Below are 12,722 nucleotides of genomic sequence, written 5' to 3' on the forward strand. Positions count from 1 at the left end.
CTGTGTGGGGCTGGGGAAGGTTTGAGCAGTGTCCGAGAGCTATTTTGAGCACCGAGGGGCAGGTGTAGCTCTGCCAGTCAGACATGATGGGTTATTCTTCTGCCCACATTTCTTCAACAGCATTAAAAAAATGATTTTAGAGGTGGTGGTGGTCCTGCAGAGAGCAAGGTCTGGGCAATTTTTCTTTAAATACAGCAATATTTGGAGCGGGACCAGGGCCAGCAGCGGAGGACAGGGCAGAGCCAAGGGGTACGGCAGGCAGGGGGGACACCTGCAAGTGTCGCTGCCGGCAGGCTTGGGGTTAGAACGGGGCAAAGACTGCAAAAAAAACCACAAAGGTCTGTAACTGTTTGTGTTCAGGCTCCTTCTATGTTTGCTTTCCTCAAATATTCAAGCAAACAAGGTTCCTGGCAGAAATGTTTTCGAAAACAGCAAATGTTGCAGAATTTTCATGGAAGGCAAATTTCAAGGTAGTGGCTGTATCGTGAAGCCAGGGCTGACAGCTCTGCTCACCTGTGCTGGGCACAGGCACCACATTCCCACTGGGGCCTCCGAGCTAAGCCAGGTCCCAGAAGCAATTACTCCTGGGAACGGCTCCTGTCCAAGCTTCAGCCTGAGCATCAACAGAAATTACCCAGCAAATCCCTTCAGGAAATACATAGCTCAGAAAATAATGGTGTGCTCTGGATAATGCACGGAACGTGTGAGAGGAGCAGCTCCGTGCAGAGTGAGCAGCTCATGGAAAAGCACCAGCAGACAGGATGGATCCTGGCTCCAAAACACCAGGGTCTGCACAGCTGAACCAGACATTCTATCCCAAAATGCTTCAACTATTGGAGGGAGTCTGGCTGTGGCCCTGTGGTACCAGGAGCTCCAGTGCTGAGAGGCAGATGGGGACCATCACCATGGGCTCAAGCCCTCCGAGCCCCCAGTACCAAGGTGTTCCTGCAGCCTCAGCTGGTGCTGGCATCTCCCACTGGGAAGAGGACTGGAGATGGGGAATAAGTGACACCATGTGCCTCCTGCCGTGTGTCACCACAATCTCCTTTGGGATCATGCTGTGGGAGCTCTGACACCTTCTCCCTCTCTGGATATTCAAGCTGGTTTGACATCCAGCTTTTCATCGCAGCCCTGTAGATCTCTCCCCTTGCTCATCCTGCCCCAGGCTGCCCAGGGCAGCACCCTACCCACGGCTTTGCCCATCTACTCTCAAACTCATCCATCAGGATGGGTGGCTCAGCTCCTGCCACCGAGCGTGGGGCACACGAACCCATCAACATGGGATCAGCGGGCACCTTTCACCTGCCTCTGCACCAGAAACCTGTCTTGGCCATGGGTGTGTGCAAGATTTTATAGGCGATAACTCCTGGGAAAGTGGGAAACACAGGGAGAGCCGTACACTCAGCTTCCTGGCATGGCCCAACGCTCTGGTTAAGAGAGCCAATGTCAACAGATAGACCTGAAGGAAGGAGCAAAACCAAATACATGGGCACTTCTCAGAACAAGAGCTGTAAAACCTGCGCAAACCTGAACAAGTGCCACAACACTCTTTTTATGCCGTCAGAATCAATAGTCGAGCCCACTCCATGTGTTTGCTGACACATAAACGACAGCCACCGCGCCGCGTTTATGGCCCAGCGCCGTTCATGAAGGCTGCAGAGCCTGGCTCCTCCCGACCCACTCAGCCACTTCTCTCCCCTTCTGTTCCCAGGGGAAGCTTGTCACTTTGTCCCCAGAGCCTTGACACCCCGAAATAAAAGCTGCTCCTCATGTCCAGCGTGCCAGCCTGCCCACCATTTCCAGTCGACTAGGCAGGTCCCATCATGTCCATTGGGATGGCTGGGTCCACCCCACCACCTTCGGTGAAAAGCAGCAGCCCAGCCCGGGAAGAGGATTCACTGGTGCTAACGTTGCCCAAGGAAATTTGGAAAATTTCAGTCTGTGGACTGAAAAATTTGGAAAATTACAGCCTGTAAGGCTGGGCAGGGGGACAGGTTAATGCACAGGGAAACACTGCTGGGATCGGCAGAAGGCATAAAAGAGCAACCACCCCATGGAAAAACCCCTTGCTGTGCTGTGAGTCCCATCCAGCAAGTCGTGAGGCCTCTTGTTTGCAGTCGCCATGCCTTGTGAGCAGGATCAGGTCCTGCCCCGAGGACCAGCAGGTGCAGCAGGGTCAAGATGCCGCAGCAGGGAGGAGCCGAGAAGGCACCGGTGGGATCCAGCCGACACAGAGAGCCTGGTGCCGGCAGGGCAAAGGTGGCACTGGTAAATGAAGGGTGGGACAAAGAGGCAGGAGGGGTAAACACCCGGGCTTCAGATCCACAGCCCTGGCTGCTCCCCTGCCTGGAGCCTGCTGCCTTCAAAACACTAAATGGTGTAGGTGGTGGAGGGATGGAAGTGGTGGCTTTGTCACCACACGGACACCCTGGTGGAAGCAGAACTGGGTGCTGCCCATGGCTCGTCCATGGGTGTGTGCCTGGTGACTGCCACCATCTGGGAGAAACCTCTGTTGACCTGGGCGTGTTTCCCTGTTACAAGTGTTAAAACTGATGAGGAAACAGAGGGGTGAAGGGAGGTGTCAAGGGGTTATGCCCAGTTCAGACCCAGTCCTGCCTGTCTCCTGGCTTCTCCTGACCCTGTATTGGGCACACTGGGCATCTGCCCCTGTCACCAGCACAGCCCTTCCAGGGTATGGAGCTGAGGTACAGACCTGCTGGGTCATTTCCCATCCCCGATCCATCAGGAGCCTTCTGGATGCTGCTGGGAGCTGTGTACGCTCCAAACTAATTTGAATGAACCCCAGCAGCACGGGCTGGGAGCGGAGGCTCACGGAGACAGGACGGGAACTGTTTAGGAACAGTTTTGCTCCATTAGACTTGTGCCTTCGAGATGGCACTTGGGGTCTGATGTCTCTGGAGGGCAGGAACGAACTATCTCCTCCTTGGCACAGCGAAAGCAGAGGCGGGCTCAGTGGGAGGAAAGCCAACGGAGGAGGAAGGAAAGTGCAGGAAAATGGGTGTTCCAGATGGGCTTGGCCCCGCAGTCAGTTCCTCCAGGCACAGAGGCTGAGCATAGTCACACTCGCGTCTCGGCCTGACTAGGACCACGGCCACGCAGCACAGGGCTGCCTTGCAAAGGCGCCCCGTTCTTCCTTTAGGCGTTCAATTCATTGCTCGGCACCTGTGAAAACCCAGGGAAGTGCCACTCTAATCCCTCACCTAATTTTCCTCCTCCTGGCTAAGCCACACATGCCAGCACACACTCCCTGCAGAGGAGAAAAATCTCAGTGCTCAGCAGCCTCCGCGCTCCCCCCTGGACTGGGGCCAAATGAGTCAACACGAAAGTTGCAGCAACTTCACCTCCCGAAAAAAAAAGCAGAGAGTACAGTGCTGTGGTGGCAGAGAGGGGTTTCCTGTAGCCTGGCAGTTGGAAAATCCCTTTTCTTCCTGCTGGGCTTGCCTGCAAGGCACTATATGAAATCTTGGGCTGCCTGGGACATGGAGGCTCCTGGATTCCCCATCGACAGCACCAACGTGCACAATTGATTATGAAATCTCAGTCCTGAGAGTTTTCCAGGTCTCAGTTTCCTTGGGAGAGGATGGGCAGAGGAGGGCACAGGCACAGAGCGGGCAGGTGCCCGGGGAGCCACGGGCAACCTCCGGCAGCGATGGCCCGGGGCGGTTTGAACCATTGGAGAGGCTCTGGGGGCTCTGCAGGGCACAAAGCTCAGGGCTGCCCAAAGATAAGGAGCACCATGTGTGCCACTCCCACCTGCTACCCTGCTTCATCCTCACTTCTCCCAGCCCTGTGTGTCGTGATGGCAGCTGCGAGGGGTTGTTTCTCACGGATAGGGTGTTCTGGGTATTTATATAGAAACATTTTAAAGTGAAAGTGGTCAGCCTCTCCCGGGAGAGGGGGTCGGACCTGCTCCTGCTGTTAAATACTCCAAGGCACATTTTCTGGATCAGCCTCTAGGGCTGCATGTACAGTCAGGCACCCCCTGCCCCACGGAAGTGCAGTGGCAGGCCAGAGGCCAGGGTAAGGGCACCTCGGAAAGGTGGCCCAGAAAGCAGCGGGTATCGCTTGTGGGCACTGGCAGTGGGGCACAAACCCGGAGCCACCTTATAATTCCCCTCCGGGTAGTGGCCACAACCCTTTAAAACCTGTGGCTCTGCTGCGACAACTCCTGCTCCCCATCAAATCTCATTGTGACCAGCATTAAGGGATTAGCCGGTCCCTGCTGCTGCACCATAGCCAGCTCCTGGGCATGGCTCCTGCCCCGCAGCCCGTGGGGGTCTCGCCAGCTGGACAGCCCCATCCGAGGGCGAGAGTGCCCTAGCTCTGCCCGCAGAGCTGAGCGCCCCTGGAAGATGAATGGCAGCAGATACGACCTGCTCCAGGAAACACCAGGTACCCTTCGCGCTCCCCCAGCACTTGCAGTGGGAAGTAGCTGCGCAGCCAGCGTTGCGGGTTCTGCGAATGAAGGGCATTGGCAGCCCCACCACAGGGTCTCCAGGGGGGTTTCAGAGCATCTGAAATACGCTCATCCCCCACATATGTATTGCTGGTCCCCATCTGAGGGGACCCCCAAGTCGTTGGTTTCTGGTTTGCTTTGTGCAGCACGAACATGCCAGGTTTGTGGGTGGTGATGGATGATGTCCCCAGGCTCAGTTTTGGGGGTCTCTAGAGAGACACCCCAACGTGGGCAGCGTGGTGGAGGGGGTGCTGTTACTCCCTGAGGGAAGAGGTGGTGGAGCCAGGCGGATGTCCCACAGACACCCCGGTGACTGCCCACACCATTTGGGAAATGAATCGGTTGTTCTCAGCCCAGTTCCCAGAATCTGGATGGATCCTGCCCTGGTCCTGTCCCGTTTGCTCCCAGCTCCTTAGCCAAAGAGGTCTGCAGTGGGACTTACCCAGCCCTCATCATGAAAGCTTAAAAGCAACTAAGAGAAAAAACAGTTTCAATGCAAGCCTCACCGGTTGCACAGAGCTTTTACTAGAGAGGTTTTTTGGGTCCCCCTCTGTGGCTGCCTCCAGTGCAAGTCCCCTACTGGCCATGTCTCTGCTCAGCCCCGTGGCCCCAGGCGCGGAGGTGAGGCAGGGAGGAGGCTGGCTGGGCTCAGGGTGCTGTGGTGGGGTTTGCAGCACCCAGACATGTTTTGAGCACCTCCAGCCCCAGAGTGCTGCACCTGACAGAGCCTCATCCACAAAACACCACGTCAGCCTCCGCAAGACCCCAGGGCACAGCAAAAATCCCAGGGCTCCTCTTGCTTGAGCTACAGTTCACCCAAGCAGGGCTTGCTTTGTGCCTCCTGGGGCAGCCTGGACCCCAAGCCACCATCCCGTGGGACAAGCTCCCCATGTCAGTGCCGCGCTGGGAGCCACGTGCTGGGTGCTGCTCCCAGCAAATACCTGCGCTCTTTATCAGCTGGCGATTGATTTAGAAAAGTTCATGGCTTCAGCGTCCCATGATATGTTCATGGCTTCAGCGTCCCATGATACGTTCACTAGAAATGGTTCATTTCCTCAAACGAGGTAGTTTATGGTCACAATATATTTTAATTTCTTTATGATACAAGAGGCCAATGACACTGGGCCTTGCAGGAGTGTAAAGGGACAAATAACCGTGTTATCCTGTCTTGGAGACAAAGGCTAAATAGCAGTTTGCCATGTTGGTTGTTAGCCAGGAGTCAGGCAGTTGGCACTGCAGTGTCCTGGCCACGGGCTTACAGGACTGTGGAGACACGTGATCCCTTCCCCTTGCTGTACCCTTGCATGTAGAAAGCTCCCATGTTCCCATACCTTGCTTTCTGATGTGGGTTTTGTTTCTGTGGCAGTAGACAGGACAGTTGGACAGCACAGGAGAGTGCTGCGGTGGCCATGGGCTCCAGGGGTGCGAAGCTGTTGGACGTGGCTCCTGAGTACCATTTTGCTCCAACTTACTCCTCTGGCACTTGCTGGGCTCTGGCGATTGAGGACATTGGGGACAAGACAGGCTATCCAGGCACTCGGCACACTCCTGCAGAGAAAAAGCATTTTGCTCTAACTTGTTTCCTTCTGAATCCGGAAACCAGGATCTCTCAGATTTTAACATACCACTTTTTTTTTTTTTTGTATTATTTTGTCCCATGCCCAGCCTACCTTTCCCAGTTCAGACCTGACCAGTGCTCCCACCCATGGCAGCCTTCTGCCTTCCCTGTGCTGCCTCCCATCAGACACACATGTGGCCCTTCCCTGAAATGCTCCCCCAAAATTAATCTCCCTGAACGTTGTCTTTCCCAGCCAGACCAGGGCAGGAGGGCAGCTGGAGCAGCCCACATCTGCTGGATTCAGGATTCTTTGCCCTTGAGGAGCCCTTGACTTGCCCTCCTGTGGGGATATGGGCTCAGACCGTCCCCCCGCCACCCTCATCCCGCTGCAGCTCTCCCTCCACACCCCCAGCAGCTTTGCAGCCTTTTGGCTTAATTTCTAGTGGTGCCTGATCCCGAGAGCCCCAGCAGTGACTGGAGACCACTTCCAGGCACGGCTTGCTGATGCTTTCACCATTGCAAGAAAGAGAAAAGAAATTTTTAAAAAAGTAAAACTTGCTTTGCAACCTTTGTTGATTTTGGCTGTTCTCCTCCTCCACCTATTGCTCCACCAGCTGGAACGATTCAGGGGCTGTTTCATGTGTGTATAACGAAGATATAAAGTCAATGAAACCTAAACAAGCCCTGCAAACAGCTGGCAGGGGAGAAGGAAGAGACTCGCTTGCCAGACTGTGAGCTCGGTAGGGATCTTTTCCCTGGGAAGCAGCAAGATTATTTCGGTTCCAAAGGGATCATGTCCACCTGCTAAACAAGTTCTCTCCAGGTCCAGATGTGGGCTGCTGCGATCCCTGCCATACTAAACGTGGGAGCTGGTGAGGCATGGAAAGCAGTAAGTGCTCACTGCTGGCAGCAAACCCTCTCTCCAGCCCTGCTGCTTCCCCATGGCTGCTGCTCCCCAATTTGAATGGGGCTTAAACCACTGAATTCAAGCTGAGCATCTGCCAGAGTAGACAGTGAATCTGGAACAGCACATGGCAAAGTCACAGTTTTATTGGATTTCCTCCCAAATAGGCAGGAGAGTGTTTTGCCGGAAAGTGTCCGGGTCTCCGTTGGGTTGGGGTTTGGATGGAGCGCAACACTCCCAGTGACGGGTTCGGATGGGGCAAGTGGGATCAGTGGTGGGAGCTGTAGCTTGTGCCAAGTTGCAGCCTGTGGTGTAATGGAAGAAGATGAATGTGATGGTTCCTCTTTCTCACTTGGTCTTGGGCTCATTGTGTGATTTTGCATAAAAACACAGCAGTGAGATTTCCAGAATCACAAGTGCCAACTTGCGGGTCCTAGAGGAGTGATGCTGTTTTCAAGGACTGCGTTTGCAGCCAGAGGAATTGCAAATGCACACCAGCAAATGCACTGGCATTTTTGAGCGCAGCTGCCCTTCTACTTACTGTCCTTGCAAAACAACAGCTCCCAAGAGTACTAATAATTACTTCCTCAAGTTTTCAGAGCCTTTGTTAGGCAGGATAATAAATCCCTTTCTGGTCCTGGGATGAAAGGCACGCACAGTGTTATCGCTAGAGCAGTATATGCTGAAATGGTCTGTCTGTCCCCATGTTTGCAGTTCTTTCTCTACTGCTTTTGCATAGCAGCTATTTATTTTAGCTCCAATAATTGCCTCCAGTTCCAACATCCATCCCGGCTTTGGCTGAAATGCACATGTTGCTTTTGGAGAGGAGTTCAAGCAGAGTCTGCTACCTCCTTTGAAGCGTCTCTTCCTCACGTCCAAAAACTGCCTTGATTCTCCACACGATGATTTTATGGCCTGGGGGCCTGGATCGTTCTGGTTGGTTTGGCCACTTTTTGTTAACTTTGGCATTGGTGAGAAATAGCTTGAGGCTGTGGTGAAGCTGTGGTGAAGCTGCCTCTGCCACCCTTATCTGTGCTGGGGAGCCCAGGGTGCCACCACATGTCACAAGGTCACCAGTGCCAGTGTGTCCAGGGTCTGCTCAGGAATCTCCCATCCTGAGCATTGCCCCCAGCTCCAAACAGCATCTGTCCCAACCACAGTGACAGGCACTTCAGCTCTGGGAAAAATAAATCACCAAGAGCGATTTGTTGTTGAACAGGATGATAAAATGCCTGTGTCTTCCCCCGGGCACAGGTCTGGCACGTGGCTGTGGTCACCTCCTGCCTCTTGGGGCTGGATCTTTTGGATCCACCTCCCTGGATGGAGGTGGTGGATCTTTCTGGTTCACCTCCACAAGGTGTTTTGCTGGGGCAGGGACATGCTGTGTGTGGCCGGCAAGTAGCAAACAGACCCAAAACAACTTCTGCTGAATCATCAGTTTTCCTGAAGACTTCTCGCTGCTGCTGGGGACATTTTGAGGACAGACACGGGAGCAGACCCCCATTGGTGTGTCTGTCATATGACTGCCCAGAGCGGAGGCAAAGATCCGCCGCTTGAGCTGGGGGCTTGTTTCAGCTGCACTGACCTGCAGCCCCCCCAGCCCCTGCCAAATTCCTTGGAGCTGCTTATTAACGAACTGACAACTCTGCTCCAGAGTCCCGGCACACCGAGGCAGAAGGCAGAGGGGTTTGACAGCGTGGCCTGAATATCCCTGTTTACAAAAAGTCTGACAAAACACAAGCCCTTGGCTTTATCTTTCCCATTTGGAAATAGTCACAGAGCAAATATACTCAAGGCATGAAGGGAGGGGGATTTATATTGACTTTAGAAAAAGCTGTTCTTCAAAAACAGGAAAAAACCCTCATCCTCGAGCTGTGCAGACTGGCTGCTAGACCCAAAAGTCTTGCACCGAGGCTTAAAGGCTGCCTGCTAATCTGTAGCAGTTGTGTGTGAGCAAGTCATGCAGTAAACTGCTCTCTGTTAATTTTTTAATGCAGAATAAACAGGTCAAGAAATGATTAGCATGAGAATAGTGGAGCTTAATTGGGAGAATCAGAAAAGATGAGAGGGAAGAGGCAAATTTGAGTTATCAGTTAACCATATGGAGTGGCTCTGCCTCCACGAGCTCATGTTCCCTCTCGTTTTCCATCCCCTCTGTAGCTGCCTCTTTTTTCCCCTTCCCTAATTTAAATGATGAGCTAAAATTGCTGGTATAAGCACAATGGAAGCCCTTGTTTCTCCTTCTCATTTTCTATCTGCAATGGCTGCCCAAATGAATTGGAGGTGATAAGGCTCCTACCTGGTTATTCCCAATGGTCCTTCCCATTCTGCATGGAGAAAGGGAGCTGCTGGTTAAGGTTAAGGCTGAAATGTGCAAAATCCACTCCGTGCGCATATGAGCAGTCTGCTCCGGTGGAAAAGTTTTGGTGCGATCTTGGCGGATCCAGGGACTGAGCGGAGGCATCCGTGGGCAAGGGGAAGAGCAGCCCTCGGGACTGCTTGGAGTGGAGTTTGGTCAGTGGTCGGAGATCTATATTCTCAGATAGGCAGGACTTTGTCCACAAACTGGAATTTGAAATTTCAAAGGGGAAAAAAAAAAAAAGGCAGAAGGGACCTTTGCATGTGTGGAGATGACTACGCTGGTGACGTTCCCCTGGGACTTTTGTTGTCTTGTAACTGGGCTTCGTGCTTCCCCAACAGCTCACTTGGCCAAATGGTGGTGGCTGAGCAGGGGCCCCGACCTTGTTCAGGGCATTCCTGCTCTGGAGAAGTTTCAGACCTGAGCCCATCTCTGCTTTGCTTGCATGGCAAGGAAAGTCCACTCCAGCCCCACAGTGGCCTTGGAGCTGCGAGTGACACGGGAGGAGAGATCTGCAAGGGGCAGCGATGGCATCACTGAGGTAGGACGAGGTTGGTCCTTGCTGGCTCAGGGCACTGGCATTTCTGCCAGGGATTTCTTGCAAGTGCAGAGCTGAGAGAGAGAAAAGCAAAAGGCATGATGTCCCCAGGCTCCTGCTGCAGCCTGACCACCATCCACGCTCAGAAAATCCACGGGTGACCCCAGACTGGGGTGTCTGGTTGATAGACTGGAGGGCAGGGCTGCTGTCCCACGGGAACTGCAGGAACCCCAGGAGTGTAACCCACATGGGCTTAGAAGATGGGTCCAGGCTCCTCACAGGGTGCATGGTGGGAGGAGATCAACAGGCATAAATATAGAAATGAGGGAAGTTCAGACCGTGTCTAAGGAGAAACTTATTCACCATGAGGACAGTCAAGCACCAGTTGCCCAGAGAGGTTGTGTGGTCTTCATCCTCGGAGTGGTCTTCATCCTCGGAGTGTTCAAGATCCCACTGGATAAAGCCCCGAGCAACCCACGCTGCTCTCACAGCTGGCCCTGCTTTGAGCAAGAGGTTGGTGTAGAGACCTCAAGGTCCCTTCCAACCTCAGTTGGACTCCCCAGGACTCCCCAGGCAGAACATCCCCAGGGAGACATCCATCTCCTGCAGCAGACGGTGCCCAGGGAGCAGCTGACGCGTTTGCATCATGAGCCCATCTCTGGGGCCAAGGAAGTGGGGTGTCCTTGGCTGGTTTGGTCCTTGACCTCCACACCAAGACAAGGGATTTGGGAGGGGGCACCAGCAACCAACAGAGGACACCGGTAGTGAGAAAACCACAGTCAACACGACCCTGGGGCAGAAAGCGCCACGTCCCATTGAGGGTCCCGGCCTCGTGAGCCACCTAATGCTCTCCAAACTTCCCCACTGCTTATCTGCTGCTCTCCCGCACACGCTGCCTCTCCAATTTCTATTCCTGGCCCTCTTAATCCTTCCTGCCCGGGGAGCAAACGGCCTTTGCAGCCTTCCTTGCTCAGCAGGCTATTTAAGCAAAAGATTTGTTTTGCTGAGCAGAGCAAAACAGGCCATGCTTTTACGATATTTTACTAGACGCTGTGGCAAATCCTGCACATATTTGACCTAGCGTCTGTAGCATTTATCTAATCAAAGGGATCACCGTGGCCCAGCCAGGATTGGGACGGAGGTCCCTGGGATGAGGCCACAGAGGGGGCTATGCCCTACCTTAGCATCCCCATCCCAGTGTGCACATTGTAAAAACAGTTTTTGGCTCAGGACTGCTCCTGCTGAAGGGAAGAGCCACTGGCACGTGAGTGTGGAGAGCTCTGGCCTCTCTCTTGGGAGCACAGACCGGATGAGTGTTTTCCCTGTACCAAAGGATTGTTTATCACCAGTCCCCAGTGAGAAAGCAGGGGCTGTCCCCTGTGCTCAGCTTTGCTCCTGCAGACCTGTAGCCTTAGGGTAGAAGAGCTGTTTGGAAGTGCTGTGTGGGTCAGTTTCAGGGGACAATGGCTGCTTGAACAATCCCTTGTGCTCCTAAAGTGTGAACAGAAAATCGTCACTAGCATCACTGCCCAGAGGGACGTGCTGTTGTGGAGTTAGAGACCTTGGTGTCATGTTGTGACAGGGATGCCGCTGTGGCCAGGGCGGCTTGGGGTGCCAGCGGGGCCGGGGCTGTGTTGGGGTGCCTGGGAAGCACAGAATCACAGAATCACATGGGGTTGGAAGGGACCTCTGGAGATCATCTAGTCCAACTCCCCTGCCAAAGCAGGTCCACCTAGAGCAGGTTGCACAAGAACGTGTCCAGGCAGGTTTTGAATGTCTCCAGAGACGCAGACTCCACCACCTCTCTGGGCAGCCTGTTCCAGTGGTCTGCCACCCTCAAAGTAAATAAGTTCCTCCTCACGTTTAGGTGAAGCACAAATGCAAGCCAGTTGGGAGCCCAAATCAGCCACTTGTGGACTCAGTCACTTGCTGCTGGTTGCGAAATCATGGGGATGTTTTCAACGCAGAGCGAGCTGATACCAAAGCATTAATTGCTGGATGTCTTGCGCCATCCAGCCCATGCCGTTCAGTGATTGATTAAATTCCCACTTGTTGATCTTGCAATTACATTGAAACATCTCGGTCCTGTGTAAAGCGGAGGAGTGATGTTCCCGGGGTCAGCTGGGGAGGAGAGCACCCAGGTTAGCAAGGAGAGCACAGGCAGCTCTGCCACTCATTCCAGTCCCTCCTGCCCAGTACCAGCGGCTCGGACCCCAGGTCTGGGTGAGGTGACAGAACCACCCTTGGTGCCAGTGGCAGAGCTGGCACCTACAGAAGGAAAAATCTCACTGCAGAGTAAAGCTCTGCTGTGTTGTAAAATGCCTAATGAAAATTTTAAGACATGTCAGTCAAAACCCAAGGTTGGGGGGTGTCCGGCACAGGGTGGCTCCAGCAGTGGGACAGGAGCAGCCCCAGCAATGCCCAGAACACCCATGCCACCCCCTGGCCCCACTTGCCATTTGGGCACGGCTGCAGAGTGGGATCAGTTTATAGGGCATCCAGCCCCTGTAAAACTCAGTTTATAGGGAAGTAAAAGGGGTTGTACGTCATTACTTTACATAGCAACGTGTAAATTGCCAGGCAGGCAATGACCTTCTCTGTCAGGGAGGGAAAAAAAAGAAAAGGTGTGGGAGGGATGGAGGGAGCAAGAGAAGAGAAAATCAGGGGGGAGAAGGCAACCAACGGTGGAGAGGGGAAGGCAATGACAGAAGAGCAACCTTGTTTTCCTGGCGGGTTTTTTTCCAAGTTTCCCACCCCAGATACAATTAAGACCAACACTGGCAGCCCAGCATCAAGGTCAATAGCCCGGGAAGGTGTTCCCTGGGTGGCAAGTGCCTGCTCCTGCAGTCCTGCCTGCGCCCGGGCACCGGGATCGGCGAAGTGCCT

Source organism: Numenius arquata, chromosome 12 (assembly GCF_964106895.1).
Source record: "Numenius arquata chromosome 12, bNumArq3.hap1.1, whole genome shotgun sequence".
Taxonomy (NCBI): domain Eukaryota; kingdom Metazoa; phylum Chordata; class Aves; order Charadriiformes; family Scolopacidae; genus Numenius; species Numenius arquata.